At 31.2% G+C, this 18,224-nt stretch overlaps 1 non-coding gene across 1 annotated transcript; it reads right to left on the bottom strand.

The window, feature by feature from the left end:
• Positions 1-1,699: 1,699 nt before the first annotated feature.
• Positions 1,700-1,803, bottom strand: LOC143402734 (U6 spliceosomal RNA). The gene has a single exon (XR_013091790.1). It is a non-coding gene; the product is annotated as a U6 spliceosomal RNA (small nuclear RNA).
• Positions 1,804-18,224: the final 16,421 nt, after the last annotated feature.

The following is an 18,224-nucleotide window of genomic DNA, read 5'->3' as shown; positions in this document are numbered from 1 at the left end:
GTTTCAATTATCTACATATAAATATTCCTTTTCTAATTGTTTTAAGTATACCACCTTAAACATAAAGTAATCATAAAGATAATTTAAATATAATTTTATATAATATTTTCATATAAACTCAAGTTTAAATGACTCTTGCTGAAAATCATGTTGTTTTTAATTTGTAAACTAAAGGATGAGATTCCCACAGAAAGGACTCATAGAAAATACATTGTATAAACCACCAATCTTAGTCTGAGTCGTCCCCCAGCATGTTTGGAATGACAGAGAGATGGCAGTCAAACAGGGAAGAAGAAGTGTAAAGTGAAGTAGTAAAAGGATGATTACAAATCGAAGTAATATTGAAATAGCATTTCTTTTATCCTGTATACCTACACTGAAAGTGCAGGTAAGAGCATCAGTTTTGTATAGAGGTCACCATTGCTTCAAGAGGGCAAGAAAACAAGCAGGGATTCTGAGAGCTAATATAGTAAGACAATTTTTTAAGTGATTACCTATTATTGAGGAGTGACTCTGTATAAATCACACTTACTAGTCAGTTAGCAAATGAACTACAATATTAATAACCAAAACCAAATTTTGAGTAAAACTTTAAATAAGTATAATGGGAATATCAGTTCCTTGGATTTTAGTTATGTAGCTTATTTACTGTATGTTGTTAGGCAACATATGCTTTAAATCCATTCACTTTTCTATAACTACATGAAGGATACTACATCTGATTAATAAGGTAATATTGAAGGTTAAATTGCACTATGTAAGCAAGAGTCATTCCATAAAGGATTATTGTTTGCTTTTCATATAGATGGCCAATTTTAATTAACAACTATCTTTGATTAAAATTTATAATTATCAGATATCAAATTGCAACATTTAATCTGTAGAATGAATAGCAATAGAATGCTAAAATAAATTACATATAACATTTTTAAATTAATGTATTAATTTGTATAAAATATTTGGTAGTCCACTATCTTTTTTATATATATATCTTTATTTAAATTTTATGTGGTGCTGAGGATTGAACCCAGTGCCTCACGCATGCCAGGTGAGCATGCTACTACTTGAGCCGTATCCCCAGCCCTGGTAGTCCAATGTCTTAATGGCCATTTCAGATCATGTAGAAATCAAATTTGATATATAAATTACCTCTTTCAATTTCAGTTCTTCATGTCACAAACCTATAAAATATGGTATTGTGAGTAGTATATAATACTACTAAGTATCTGGAAAAGTTAAAATATATAATTTTCATAGAACTAACTGTGAAGCATAATCAAATCCATTTCATATATGTTAATTATCAGAAAGTTTTGTATAAATTAACAATCATAGTAAAAGTTTAAAGAAGTACATTACACAAATATATTCTGGACCAATCTATATCAAAACAGTATGCTAGATCCTGCAAATTTATTAACTATCAGTTGGAAGAATGTACCAAAGTATAGAACTAAGAATTTAAAGAAGACATTATTTGTCATTGACATTAAATCCATTCTATCAAATATGGTCTAAATTCAGATGATGAAATGGAATCATGTTGGAAAGTTGGAGTATTCCAGAAGAAAACATTTGTCAAAACATGTTGAGGGGAATGCGATAATAGATGCCTTTAAGGAAGAAAAGTAGACCATGTGTAAGTGCAGAGGGAAGCAGATTCATGATGAAAAACAAACTCTTGCTTCAGAGTATAGCAAGAAGGTCAGACATTGTCAATAAAGGAGATTGTCATCCTTGCACAGGGGCCATGCTAATCTTCTCTGTATTGTTCCAACATTACATTTCCTAATAAAGTCATAGACTATAAAATTCTGAGATAATTAATGTTAAGATAAAAATTTTATAAAAAGGAAATAGTATCTTCTCTGAAGGCAAGGATGAGCCTTTTGAAGATTTAGATAGGGATTAACAAAGAAAGACTTTTATTTTGAAGACATCAATCTAATTGCAGAGTAAGGAACATATTGGAGAGTATAATTAGAGTAGTTGAGACACTGATGGAGCAAATAATAGCACAGATCTAATAAAATGACAATGATGACTAACTAGTACAGTAGCATCAGAAACAGACCAATGCTGGTGAAGTCCAGAAATGCTACAAAGGTAGAATCACATGGTCTTGAACACTGTGACCTAAGAAAAGTTAAACTCAGAAGCACCAGGTAGAGAAACAAGATAGCAATGAAAAAAGAGATGTCCAAATCCACATACTTGATTTGAGGTATGCCTCATTGATTTTCTAATACAAGCTTTCAGAAATCAATTGTTAATACATAGTGAGTATAGGAGATAAAACTAGGCTGGAATTATGAACCTGATCATATTAATTACATTTTTATTTCCACTTGTATATAAAGTTGATGGAGGGTTAAATTGAAAAAAACTTGAGTTTAAATCATAAAAGGAAGCACATAAAAAGATATAAAGCAGTATGTAAGAAGAAAATAATAATGAATATAGAGCAGGAGGAAAGAAGAAGATAATTTTCAAATACTAATATTGTGAGAGGTAGCAGAAAGTTGAGGAACTTACATTAGGGGATATTCTATTTAATGAAACAGAAAAAGATTTGGGGTGATGGTCATTCTGTATTTTAAAAAAGGACAATGGACAAAAGTGTGTTGAAATAAACAATGAGGAAAACATAAGAATGTTAGAGAAAACTCAAAGAACCACTAGGTAATTTTGAAACACTTTATGGCTGTAAATGCCAAATTTACAGTAGTATCAACCTGCCTGCACAGGTGTATTATTTTCCCAGTAGCATAGTTAAAAAAAAAAAAAAACACAATAAAAATAAGTTGCAAATGGGTTCAAACACAAACAGTTACCAATTTAATTCCACATGCAAATGCTAGGAAACAAATTACATTTGCATTGAAGCAAAATTAGGTCTGTGTGACATTTTTAGCCTGGCTGCAGATGTGAGCTTGCATTACTGCAGGGCTAATCCTGTGCTTCTCAGAACTCTCTAGGCCCCTAATTATTGTGCATTTATGTCTTTAAAGAGAAAGTGACTTAATGCATTACATTTATTCCTCATGGAAATTTAAATAAATGTAAATAGCAACAAAAAACAACAAAAAAAGAACCCTTCTATATAAGGTCAGTTTGCATTCATACATGCTGAATGCAAAATGCTTTGCATTTCAGTACGAACAAGAATAATATAAACATCTCACATGAATAAATTTGAATAAATGCTATAATTTGGACTCTAAAGGTAAGTATAATGGTGAATGACATGGTTTGTTATTTATAAATAATACTCTTCAACCCTGCACAAAGTAGCAAACCAAATGACATTCTGCTCACTTCCAAACATACAGACGCATTCTTTGTGTGGTTGAGAGTTGAAATGAAAAAGCATTTTCATTCTATGTGATATTATCAGTATATCATATAAATTCTTGAGCCAAAAAGCCCAGAAACTGAGGGACTAAAATATAATGGAGCCATTTATAGAGGGGTGAGAATTAACAATACTATATGTAATTTAGGTATAACTATGCTCAAGGCATAATATTACAAACTGTGGAAGTTTAAAATAAATTTGTATTATTCTGTACATCAGTGGTTATTTCAGTTTTCACCCTAATGTGTGTATACTCTTCAAAATAGTTTTTTAAATTTATATAATATATGTTATGTTTTAAAAACATCTAAAAATGTGAGAATTAGAAATGGAGGGTATAAAATTAACAGATTTATATTATAAGTGGTTTTAATACTACATGTGTATGCTCTAGATGAAGGACAACAGATTTTAAACAAAACACATTTTATTGAAATTACAGGAGGGAAATGAAAATGTGGGTTTTAAATGCCAGTACAGCTAGATATCAGCAATATAGAGTAAAAATTCTCACAAGAAGTCTGGAAAAAGAAAAAAATAATAATAATAAAAACTGAAAGGAAAGCTGAGATGAGCAATGGACATGAGGTAACAATATACTCAGGAGAATTCAGAGTATGAACATGTTTGTTTATGTATGCAGTAGAGCATTGAATTAAGCTAAGGGTTTCTGATGAAAGATGGTAAACTAAAAACCTGGAGAAAAATAATTTTCAGAAGGTAGATAAAAAAGGATTTCAAACTTACTTTGTATTTTGTTAGAGAAAACAAAAAGGGAAAAAATTTTCCAATTTTTTTTTTTACCATGCTGATTCTTGCACGGATTATAAAGTTAATTTACTAAATTCAATGATTATAATGTTGCTCACATCTGCAACTGAACTTAATCAGTATTCCCAAAGCTGATATATTTGTACAACATGTTAGGCTTTTAAGGGTTAAGGGACAGAAAAATTAAATGTAGAAAATTCTTTCAACAAAATGTCCATGAAAGAAAAGAGAATATACAGAGAAGTTGATAAAATAGAATGGAAATCTCATTTAAGCCATCAATGTCTACAAAAACTTTTTGTTTAAACTCAAGTGTCTATATTGTGTAGCACATTTCTATAAATCATGGTACACTTTTGAATGCCTTTTTTAAGTATAAATAGTGTGCAAAAATGTATCTTTTTCAATTACCTGAAAATCATTTGATTTCTGTCCCTTACACTTATATATTCTTAAAATGAAAAGTCAGGAATAAAGTAAGTCTAGAGAACATGGGGCTCAGTGACACAAGAGGTAGATTGAGCCACAAGAAAATGTGAAACTCATGCTTGAGCTAAAGAATGTAATAGTACATCATGGGATTAGGTTCAGGGATGGGACAAGGTCTGGATATTTGGTTGTGCTCATTACTCAGCTGCTTATAAATAAATGTATGCTTTTATGATGTATTCATAACTTGCTTACACAGTTAGGGATTAAATTTTTTCTGTATTATTTTAGAATAGTTTTCACTTTTAGTCTACATATTTAATGAGTAGGCCATAAAATTATGAATAGCTATTTTAAAGAGGATCTATTAGAAATTGAGTTTACCCATTATAAAATTAAAGAAGTTTACTCTAAGTAATCTAGTTTAGAAAATAGTTTGCATGTGTCTGTGTGTATGCACATACACACATGTATATATCTAATTATATGTATTTAGCTGTGTAACATTCACCACAATCTGAGTAATCATGAAATATTGGTATTATTATTTCTGCTCTCATTTTGTAGATGATGAAAATGAGAATTTAAACAACTAATCAAAGTTTCATTATTTATATCTTTCAAGTTTATCTGCCCTATTTCTTGACAAATTATGTTTTTCTAGAAGTATTTTAGTTCAATGAAGACAAGCTACAATTAAAGAAAATATGTAAATTATGGTTAATATGATTCAATCACTATTTTTCTGTGACTAAACTGGTAAAGGAAATGGAAAGGAAAATGAATATGGTGTAATTAAATAACAAATTGAATATTAGTAATTCACTGATTATAGAGTATAAATGTGTCCCTATTTTAAGGACTATAATTTTAATTATTATTATGCATATTATATTTTTTATCTTGTGGTTAAATTTTGTCAAAACACAATATTTTATATTCATCATGGTGAAAAGTTACCAAGATTATTGTAAATAAATCAGATTATACTCCAAGGAATCAGAATTTGTTTTGTAATACTAAAAGTTGTTTCTTTAAAAAAAAAAACAAAACGCAGCACATTTGCAACCAAATAGAGGGTAAAGAGAGTATTGTCAAATAGAAAAATGATGGTATAACAGTATCACACCTTAATCAACATGATTATTTGATTTCAGGAAACATCTGTTTTAATAAAAGTTTGTATAAATTGTACCTTATTATATATTTATACTTCTTTCCCACCCATATTAATTTAGAGTATGATCCTTAATTCTTTTCTGATGTTAATTAAAGTTTTCTATTACTTATATCCATTAATTTCCATAGAAATTGTTCTCTGTTAAAATAATGACCTTTGTTGAAATTTACATGACTCTACTACAAGAAAAGTCTAAATCTATATGTGAATCAAAGTCAAAAATATGGTGAGAGCTAAAACAAATTTTCTAATTTCTGGGCATATTTATGTTTCCTAAAATTCATTCTTTGGAAATAGTAAATATCATAGATATGGTAGAATTTTCTGTATGTTTTAGCATCTTCCAGATATGCAATTATCTCTCATTGAGACTCTGAATAAATGATTTTAACTCTTATGAAATCTGACAGAGATCTGCATTCTTTGAAGATTTGAATGTCAGGAAAAGTAAGGAAAGAGTAGCTACAGAAGATAATGTCAATGGCTTGGATAGGAATGAAGATGGCCCTTTATATCATTTGAAATCTTAACTGGAATCTAGTATTTTAAAAAATTCTACTTGCAATACTCTCACATTACCTGTTAATATAAAGACTGTAAATTATTGATTTGAAAGCCAAAACTATACTACAGAATTTATAATCTTGAGCCCATTTAAGAAAAATTGTTCTATTTGCATTGCAATTTATGTAAAAAGAAAACGAATGTTATGGAGACAAAAATCAAGATGATTCATTATTCTTAAGTCTTTTTTAAAAAAGTTAAAGGGTAAAGTTTGATCAAGAAAAAGGAAAACTTGGAAACACAACAAAGCTATGCAGGAAAAACTACAGTTTTTTTTTTTTTATTATTGTCAGAATGAAAATGAATAAATTAAATGACATAGACACAGTAATCATGACAAAACAACACAGAGAACTCATATGAATGATCCTAACATATCCAAAACAAAGGGCCATCAATTAAAGTGACAAAGTAAAAAATATATGATTACCTTGAAAATTTACGGATTAATATTATTATTAAAACTCACTTTCTTGTTAATAAAGGTAAATATTATTTTAAATCTTAAAATATTTAATGGGTCACTTATGAAATAACAGTTAAAAAGATATTAATTATCCTGCTCTACTCTCTAAAGTTTTCTTAATCTAACATACTTAAGGTTATTAATTCCATATTGCCAAATTGCATACATACTGTCTTCTTTTTATAAATACTTATTTCATTACAGTGGGTGTAGAGTCACAGTGTAATTAAGCACAGATTTCCTCTCTAGCCCTTACCTACTTCATGTATATTCTCCCCAACAACTAACATCACCATTCAGAAAGGTATCTTTTTCACATTGATGGATCTACTTGACACATTATAATCACTCAAAATCCATAGCATACATAAGAATTCTCAATACTTTTAGATTTGCACATTCTATAAATTTGGACAAATATTTCCCCACTCTCAACAAAGGTTTCTCTGTATATTTGAATATTTTTTGTTTTTGGCTTGGGGGTCCTGGGGGTTGAACTCAGGGGCACTCGACCACTGACCACATCTCCAGCCCTATTTTCTATTTTATTTAGAGACAGGGCCTTACCAAGTTGCTTTTGCTGCTTTGAACTCATATTCCTCCTGCCTCAGCCTCCTGAGCTGCTGGGATTACAAGTGTGTGCCACTGCATCCAGCTGCTTTTCCTAGTTTGATACTCATATTTTTAAATGTGTAAATAATACTCCATTGCCTGAATCTACCACAGTTTATTTGTTCACCAAAAGAAGGACACATCATGCTTGTTTATAAATTTTAGAAATTAGGAATAAAAACTGCTATAAAGAACTTGAAAATGTCTCATGAAACTAAACATATTCTTACCATATTTTTTACATATCACATCTATCAGTTTCTACTATTTTTTAAATCTCATATTAACATGCTACATTTGTCACAGTTGATAAACTGGTAGAATATTAATCCCCAAATTTTACTAAATGATCAATATTTTAGATTTTTCATTTTACTTTATGTCCTTTTTCTTTTCCAGAATTGTCTTTCCAGAATTCTTTAGTTAAGCCTTTCACATTCATATAGTGGTCATATTCTTTCATTCCTCCTCACTGTTGCCTCTCAGATGGGAATTGTTTATGATGACCTTGATATTCTTGAGGAGTGATATATTTTGCATTTTATAGAATGTCCTTCTACTAGGATTTGTCTGATACTTTTCTCCTGTTTAAGCCAAAGTAATATATTTTTGGAAGACCATATAAGAAAAATATTTCTTTATAGAGTAAAGAAATAAGTGCCATTTCATCATATTTTGAATATGACTAGTTACAATTTGTGGTCACCTTAGTCACTTGGCTTGAGGTAATATTCATTAAGTTTTGCCCTTTGAATTTATTTTTTCCCTCTACTTATATAATATGTTCTTTGGAAAAATTATAAAACCGTATTTAGTTTGTAAGAAACTGCCAAACTGTTCTTAAAGTAGCGGTACTATTGTTCATTCCTTTCAGCAATGAATGATAGCTCCCGTTACTCTGTATGCTTGCCAGCAGTGAGCATTGTGGCTTCTTCAGAGTTTAAATATTCAAACAGGTGTTGGTAGTATCTCACTGTCACTTTAATTTTCAAATCCCTAATGACAAAACATATAAATATATTTTCACATATTTATTTCCCATCTGTATGCATTGTATGATGAGGTACATGTTCAGATATTGAGCACATTATTACATTTCTGTTTTATTATTACATTTTAAATTGTGTATTTGGATATAAATCCTGTATAAGAAGAACTGATATCTTCACTACATTGAGGCTTTCAATCAACAAACCCGAAACATCTCTTATCTAATTTATATAATCTATTCATTTTATCTGATCATTTTTATCAAGGTTTGTAGTTTTCTATATGTTTGTACAAACTTCATAGATTTATATGCAATTATTTTATTCTTCTAATGTCCATGTAAATAAAATGCTTTTTCACTAAATATTAACTGTTAATTGCTGGTACCTAGGAAATCAATTGACTTTTGTACATTAACTTGTATTCTGGAAAATAGTATACTGACTTAGTTATTCTAAAATAATAACTTTTAAAATTTGAGAATATAAAAAGTTACATAGCTTTCTTACAAGTATGTATACATTTCATTCACTTTTCTTGTCTAATTACATAAGAATTTTACTCTAGGTTGAATAAAATTAATGAAGGATATTTTTGCTTTATTTTGGATCTTAGGAAAAAAGTATCCCATTTTTGTATATTAAGTATGATAACAGTAAGTTTTTGCAATTGTTATCTGCTGAACTGAGGATTTTCCCCTTTATTCTTAGCTCTCCGAGAGTTCTTAAATGTTTAATTTTAAATTGTAAAGTTGGTCTATATGGTCTTGTTTTGTGGAATAAGAACCACTTATTATGTTTAATATAATTATTTTTATTCATACTTTGATTCAAGTTGATAAGATTTTGTCAAAAAACTTTATGTGTGTGTGTGTTATGAGATATATTAGTCTGTGTTATTTTTATTTTAAGGCTTTGTCTAGTTTTGAAATTAGAGTAATAATAGGCTCAGAGAATGACTTGGAATTCACCAGTGAATTCAACTTCTTTAATAGAAATAAACCTGCTTCAATCAGCACTTCTGACACCTTTGATAGTTTGCGTCTTCCTTAAAATTTTCAAATATTGTCATAGAGATTATATTTTGTCTGTCTTCACTATCAGTTTAATGTCCACAGGAAGAATAATGTTGATCTTTTAAGATTAGTAATGATCTTATGATATTAGTATTGTGCATCTTCTCTTTGTCTTTATTTCTGATTCTGCCTCTCCTTTCTTTTAGTTAGCATGGTTAAATTCTTCTTCAACTTTTTGATCTTCTCAAAGAAGCTTAATTAATAGTTAAACTATGCTTAATTCATAGCTAAGCACTGACTCTACCACTGAGCTACACCCACAGACCCTGTTCTAAATTTTATTGATGTCTGTTCTAATTTTTATTATGTCTTTACTTTTACTAATTAAATTAAGATTACTCTTCTTTCCCAAGCTACCTAGGGTGGAAAATTAAATTATTGATTATATATTTTTCTTCTTTCCTAATAAAGGCATTTAATACTACTTATTTTATTCTGTGCATTACTTTTATTGGGTCCCATGTAGATTAATAAATTGTATTTTCATTATAATTTAGTTTAAAATATTTTATAAAATTGTAGTTGAGACTTTTTTAACTAATGTGCTTTTTTAAAAGTACACTTTTAATGTTCCAAGAATTTGACATTTCCCAGTTATCTTTTTATTACAAAATTCTGGTTTTAGTCCATCATTGTCTGAATATATATTTTGCATGATTTCAGTCCTTCTAAATGGTCCATATGTATGATATAGAATATGGCCATATTGCTGACTGACTATTCACACAATCTCAAAATGACTATGTCTTGCTAATAGATTGAGTATTCTATAAATACCAATTAGATGAAGATGCAGCCTATCTAGTCAAGCAATCATATCTCTAATTTTAAAACAGAATGCTAGGTCTATATTATATAAACATAGGAAAGAATAAACTTTTCAAAATTTAGGAAATGAAAAATACAATGCAGGACTGGGGTTGGGGCTCAGTGGCAGAGCTCTTACCTAGTATGTGCAAGGCACTGGGTTAAATCCTCAGCACCACGTAAAATAAATAAAAAAATAAAGGTGTTGTGTCCATCGAAACCTAAAAATGGAATTGCCAAGACAACTGTACCCTCCATAGGTAAACTGTAGAAAATATCTGAACACATGGACATGTTCCCCTCCTCTCTGATTTCTTTTGGAATTTCTTGATTTCTCTTTCTTCTTTGTTTCCCTGGTTGTCAGAACTTCTATTTTGTTTTTCTCTTCCTTCTTCTGTTCTTTGTGTGCTGAAAGCCTGACTCTGACACAAAAGGAAGTGAGTAGCCTGCTGAAGGGATGTTAATGTGTGTTTTTTTCTTTCTCATTGCTTGAAGATGGATTTAACTTTAGATGTAGCATCCACTTCTCACTCACCCTCACTTCTTTACCAGCAAAACCGACATGTTGGTGATTTTAACTCCCTCGTTTTATTTAGGTCTCTGTAGCTCTTCTGCTTTGACCAAGAATTCACCTGAACTTGTCTCTTCAATCTCCTCTCCTGTTTAAATTGTATAGTCAAGGGCTTTTGGTTTTTGGTTTCACTTGATAAGCTTGCCTAGAGCTCTTCCTCATTCTATTTAGATGTATCCCTGACTCAATACCTCTTTCCTGCTCCTGGTCCATCTTCTTCCTCACTGCTATGTCTTCCACATCCTGTCTTGACGTACTCCTCTTCCTCTTGTACCAATGGGCCACTTTTGTTTTCTCTTCCTGGCTGGAATGTTCAGAGCCTACTTTTTCACCTTTGGGTTTTTTTTTTTTTTTTTTTTTGTCTGCTGTACACTATCCACTTCAGCTTCCTTCCCTAATTCATTAAAGTTTTCTTCACTGTACTCTCCACCCAGCGGCTCATAATCTTCATCCTTCTCCAAGGTAGAGGTCTTGGGAGTCCAATTCTTCCATGTTGCTGCTGCTGGAGGCCAGGCAGCTGACCTCAGAGAAGAGGACTGGAAAGTGGCCAGAGATCATGACATTGGCAGTAGATATGGGTGTCTTTTTATATTTCCTTTCTTAGTGTATAAATTGTATTTTTAAAATTATTTTTTGAAAATCTTTTCCTTAGTATTTACAATATACTTTTCTGACTAACCTAATTTCATCTTTAAATAACACTTTTCTGATTCACATGTGGTTCCTCCACCTTATAACAGTATTCCGTAATTTCTCCCTCCTACCCTTTGTGACAATGATGTCTTTCATTCACTTTACCATGAACTATTTTCAAAAAATCTATGAATACCATTATTATTTTGAAATCATTAATTTTTAGATATATTAAGGACAAATAAGAGATTCTATATTACCTTTATGTATTCCTTTTCAAATCTATTCTGGTTTTTTTGTAGATCTAGATCTGAGTTTCTAACCTGTATTACACCCCGGTCCCTAAAATTTCTTTTAACTTTTCCCGTGTGCCATATCTTCCTGCTTTGAATCCTCTCAGATTTTTTTTTTTAGCCAGAAGAGAGTCTTTGTTGTTTCTCCTTCACATTCAAACTATTGTTTCATTGGGTATAGATTTCTGGGTTAGTGGATGTTTTTTCCTTTATTGATTTAAATATATGACACACTGTCTTTCTTTTGTTTGTAATAGACAATACCAGGAAAAAAAGACAAATGCTTACTGATTGTTTATGTTTTAGGATATTACCTAATACCGGATAATAGGCATTTAACAGGATATTATCTGTTACAAGGCTGCTATCACTATCAGAGTATATAAGTCTTTGTCCATGACATACATTTTCATTGATCATATGTGACTACCTAAGAGTGAAAGGGATGGATCATAAGGTTGGTATAAATTTAACATTTTAAGAAACTATCAAATATTCTATACAGTTGTTTTACCACAGTACATTTTTATTAGCCATTTGTGAAGGTACCAGTGATTCCAACTCATTTCCTACATTTGGTATATGTGACCTTTTTAAATGTAGCTATTCTAACACATATCTTAGGGTTTACTTTAATTACTAATGACTTTGAACTTTTTTTAATGATTCTTTTCCATTTGCATATGTTCTTTGATGAATTAACTATCAAAAAATTTGTCTACTTTTAATTTTTTTCTTAGCACTGGATATTGAAAGTGTTTTTCATTTCTTAAATATATCTAGTACAGCTAGATATATGACTTGCAAATATTTCTCCTAGTTTGTGGCTTATATTTTTATCCATATAGAAAATGTCCTTTAGACATCTTTTTATCAAAAACTTTAATTTGATTATATCCAATTTATAAATTTTTCTCAGTGGAGCCAAATTTAAATATAAGCCCCCTGCCAATATAGTAAAACAGAGCAAGTAATTTCTTTTTTGTTTACTTCCTCTTCCCGCCCCCATAGACTTTCATCTGGGAACTCTGAAGTTGAAATTTACTTCTTTCCAGATGTTATCCCAGCTGTCCTGGAAATTCATATCAGCCTCATTCTGCCTATTCCTTTTGCCTCACTCCTCTTCTGGAGCTTTATTTCCTCAACTTCATGTATTATTTCTTGCTGCAACCATTTCAATGAAGAATATTTGGGTAGCTCAGCAAGGGAACAGTGGAAAATATTTAATCACACTTATGGTTCATATTTTTGACTGAGTAAGGTGTTCCAGGGTGAAGATTTCTTTCCTACAGGAAAGGCATTTCACTTTTTCCATAATTTCTTAATTAAGTCCATTGATTTTCTTTTAAATGGTACTCCTTTGTTTGTAACCTCTATTTTTTTTCCTCTCAAAAATCTTTGTCTTTAATGTTTTAAAATCATTAGTGATTAAGTGTGCCATTTTTCATTCATTTAGATGTGTCAAAATAAGGCATGTGGGTGTGTATGCATGCTGTTTTTAATTTAGAAGTTTGTGTAATTTGGTTATAAAATCATATTACTTAATGTACTTATTTCATATAGTGGCTTCCATATGGAATAAGGAGCAAACAATGTTTGAGGGCACCTGATATTCTCCATCTGCCTCTTATTCTCTTTGAGACTGAACTTCTGAAGCATTCTTTGTGCACTTAAAATATTCTAAGGCTCATGCTTGTGTCCATGAATAAGAGATAGTTTCTTACCAATTCCTTGAAGATATGTTTTTAACTTCTTACCCACGGAGGGTACAATTTAATTCAGGCAGTAATGCAATGAAGTTGACAAATAGTAACTAGTCTATGCTCCCTTTATGTTTATTTTTTGCAGTAAGAATACATTATGCATAACATTACTTAAAAGAGCTGCAGGAAAATAACACACCTGTTTATTTTCCTACTAATTGTATATGATATTTTTATCTACTAGAGATAAATTTTGTTTCAGCTACTATGTAAATAATTCTATTTCAAACCAGAGAAAAGAATTAATTAAAGATATTAACTTCATAATGTAAGTTCTTGTTGTATGTGTATGTAGTAAGTGTGGTAGATAAAAGTGTGATCTGTATTCAAATACTTTAATAGAAAAAAAAAAAAAAACAGGTTAGGTATATAGTGCAGTGGTATAGCGCTTGCTTAGAAGGTTCAGGGCCCTTAACATCCTCAGTACTAAATATCAAAAGAGAAAGAGAGAAAGCGAGAGAGAGAAAAAAAAGGGAAAGAGTACATAAATTAGAATATACTATATTTTCAGTCAAGTTTTAGAACATGGGACAGACAGATTCCCAACCATGGCACACTCAAGGAATCCCAGAGATTTTTTTTTTTTTTTTTGGTGGGGGAGGGGTGCTGAGGCTACAGGATTCCCAAGTTTAAAATAAGTCTCAGTGATTTAGTGAAACCGAAACTCAAAATACAAAATAAAAACAACTAGGGATGTAGCTCAGTGGTAAAGTGCCACTGAATTCAATCCCAAATACAAAAAGAAAAAAAAAAGAACTAAACACGCTTATAAATATGAGGAGATCTTCTATTTATAGAACAATAATTTTTTACATGAAAAACAGTATTTCTTATGTAAGCATATTACTTTTATGCAATCAGGTCTATAATTAGACAATGCCCACTGAAAATCCTTATAGCTTTTAAAGTACTTTTAAGTATGGTAGCCTAAATCTCACTACTCAACTGACAAGACACACCAGAAGCATGAATATAATTTATGCTTCAGAAAAAAATAGATAAGAGAAAAAAATTTCAGCACAGAGGGAAATGTTTTCATTAAAAAGTCAGAATAAGTGTAACATATTATTTTGAGTTTAATTTTCCTCAAATCCTGTGCTGAGAATTTTATATGTATGATTCTTTTAATCTTTAGTCTTTTAAATCAGTACAAATACTTATGTCCAATTTAGATAAGAAGTCATGAATAAGAACAAGGATCTATACTATCACTACACTTCTTTCCTCATAAATTCCTTCAAAATTCTTCCCATCAACAATAATCCTCTTGGAGGCAATGTAGTGTAAAATAAACAATAGTTTTTTGAGAAAATAGGAGAACTAGAATTTAGTCTAGATTTTTCTACTGATTGACCAAAGAGCTCTTTCTATCAATGAGAATTAAAAAAAAACTTACACTTTATGCACAACTATAAGCTCCAGCACTGTATGATACTGTCATATTTTCTTCAAAATAACAATGAAAGGTAAAATTATTATAGACCATACCTTTCTTACATGGAAACAGCTCCATTAGAACAATGTTATAGTGTCTATTACATGATTGAATTTTTATGATTTGCAAATGATTATAAGTTTTAATTTACTAAGTTATAAAATGACACTAATAAAATATTTCATTTGGGAACATGCAAGTTGTTTTATGAATCTTAGGAAACATTACATGAAGAAGTGATGTATTTTTAATATTATGCTATTTTCTTTTCCATAATAAACATAGGAAAGATTATATGTTTCTCAATTGAAATTATTTACTTCTGGTTTTATTAGATATAATCAACAGCAGCAGTAAGAATAGTGACAATGTTATCTAAAAATGTCAATGTATAAAAATAAAACAAACAAAAAAGACAAACAAAAGCTCAGGGCCCTAAGCATGTGATTTTAAAGTACTAAAATCGATTTCTTACTCTACACAATTTCAATACTCAATTATCTTTCTCAATCAATTAATGTGGGTTTACATCTACACTAATAAACTTTAATTCAAAACAGTTTATAAAGAGACATTGAAAGCAAAGAAATCTAAATGATGCTGCTATTTCCTCATTCCATCTATAGCTGTGCAGGTCACTTTCAGCTTTCTGTGGGTGTATTTGTGCTAAAGTAAGCTAACAAGTTAAAGGGACTAAATGAATTTTATTATTTGGAAATTATATATTAAAAGTATAATGATATAAAATTAATTTAATCCTTTCAACCAAGTAAAAATCTTGACCAACAGAAATCACAAAGGTAGGTTTATGTTTTTGCTATAAATTAAACAAGTTAATCAAGAAAGGGAAAAAAATGATTAAAAAATGTATAAGACTGAAAGACTCTAAATTTGAGGCCAGATGGAAAAAAATCAATGTAGAACATATTCCATAGGTAAGACTAGCCAAATAATGAAGAAGTAGTTCCTACTCAACAACTTCCCTATTTAAATAGAAGAGGGGGAATAAAAGAATGATGGCAATAATTAACAATATGACTCAATGTCCAATTTTTCTTGAAAGTGTTTAGCATATGTAAGAGGAAGGATTGTTTTCCCCATTTTATTTCTCAGAGAACAAGTACTAACCCTGACATCTCAGAGCTGGTATTTGACAGAATCCAAATTTGATTTAAGCCTTCTGCATTTTGTGTCTATGCTCACAATTAATATTCTACAACATAATAACTTATAAAAGATTTTATTTCCACAAAATTAAGAAATATATTATGCAAAGTTTTGCAGAACAATGCTCACATTACAAAAACTATGCTTTTTACCATCAGTTTTCCTGTTTGTAATACTTCCTCACAAGGGCAAGAATGCTCCTAATTTTTTAATGTCTTAAGAATAAACAATAAGTTTGCAAAAGCATGGTAAACATTGAATAATATCTCTTTTGAAGAACCACAGTTTACTATGCATATTGAAGGAGTAAACAGACATTTGAAAACATATATACTCCATGTTACTTATTTAGTGAATATATTCTCTAATCCAGTATATAGGGTTTTTTTGTTGGTTTGTTTTTTTCAGTTGTGAAAACCTATTAATCTCAAAGTGTAAGCAACCAGAGGATAAAAGATTTTGTTTCTTCTTGTTCATTACTATATGTGCAATGCCCATATTAGAAAAAAATGAAGTATTTTGAATGAGAAAAATGAATGATGCTTTTTTCCTAAAACAACCTTCTGAGTGATCACCTACTTTTATTGTTTTTGAGTTGTTTGTAACTCTGTAAATTGTAAGATAACATTAGTAATGCAAATGAGTCTTACTTTTGCAAATGAAATGTGCTTTTTTCATCGGAGATATAATTATTTATTGCATTGTGAATATTAATCAGTTTCACATTCATTTGTACATTAATTTCTGCTGGGAGCCATCAGCCAAGTAGGTATGACAATTTCCTTGCCAGCTACTCCCATGCTGTCTAGTGGAAGGACTCCTGAAAGGTGACCTTGCTCAAGGACCAGGGCGGATCCGTGTTTAGGGTGTCCCTGGTTTAGCATAATAGGAGATTAGGGTGTTCCCCCTTTAGAATAGGGCGGTTTAGCATAATAGGAGATTAGGGTGTTCCCCCTTTAGAATAGGGCGGTTTAGCATAATAGGAGATTAGGGTGTTTCCCCTTTAGAATAGGGCGTATCCTGCTGCCTGGTTTCCTCTTGAATTCTTAGGGTCAGACAATATATTTGGGAGACAGAAGCCCAGGAGTGGTGGATTTGGGCAGAGAACGTGGATTCCCCCAGAATGTGTTTGTAGACGGCCGGTGTGAGTTCGGGAATAAAGAATTGCTGTTTGAATCTACAAGCTGTGTGGTGACTCGTGATTTGTGCCCAGCCAGAGACTGCGGCATTTGGTGGCTCGTACGCGGAACGCCTGAAGCTTGGGGGTAAGTGAAATTGCTCGCCCCTGAGGGAAGGCGAGAGAATGGGTGACCATTTCAAAAAACAATGTGTTCTTCTTTTGATTTATTTTGTTTTTCTTTCAAGCTGCCTATCCCTAGAAATTTCTCAGGCAAACTGGAAAAAATGGTTGACTAAAGGTTTGAAGTTTGGCGGCCCTGAGGAAGAGAAAATTGATACAACGATTTTTTATTCCGTTTTTGTTTCATTCAGTTTCGGTTTTGTTTTGTGTTATCTTATTGGGTTGCGTTATCTTTATAGTAGATTAAAACAAACTGAAAAGATGTTAAGTAAATTGTTAGAGGTTCAGAACATGGAGAAAGACATTTTAGATCAAGCAAAAGAGAAGGTCTCTCGAGCTAGTCAGACAGAGGAAGAAAATTTAAAGGAAAAGGGGTTGTTAGGAAAAAGGCCACAACAGGAGGCTGTTACTAACTCCGTTTTATCACAAGAGGGTGTAATTCAACCAACAGCCCCAATGATAGAGACAGCTGAGTGGCCCTCAAACCCCGTAGTTGATAAATGGGATCTTGAGACAGGACCTCAAAGATTAGCATGCCCTGTACTTGAACAGGTAGGAGGGCAGCGAATTCACCGTGCTTTAGATTTTAAAACAGTGAAGCAGTTAAAGGAGGCTGTAACAACCTATGGTCCCCAAGCTCCCTTCACGGTGAGCATGGTCGAATCCATTACTAACTTGGACATGACGCCAGCAGATTGGGCTAGCATGTGTAAATCTGTGCTAAATGGAGGACAATATTTGTTATGGAAGGTTGCCAATGAGGAATTTTGCGCAGAGACAGCTAGGCGAAATGCAGCAGCCGGTTATCCT

The sequence above is a fragment of the Callospermophilus lateralis genome, chromosome 6 (genome assembly GCF_048772815.1).
Source record: "Callospermophilus lateralis isolate mCalLat2 chromosome 6, mCalLat2.hap1, whole genome shotgun sequence".
In the NCBI taxonomy this organism is placed as follows: Eukaryota; Metazoa; Chordata; class Mammalia; order Rodentia; family Sciuridae; genus Callospermophilus; species Callospermophilus lateralis.
Note: the sequence above shows the minus strand (reverse complement) of the source record. Positions and strands in the feature narration are given on the sequence as shown.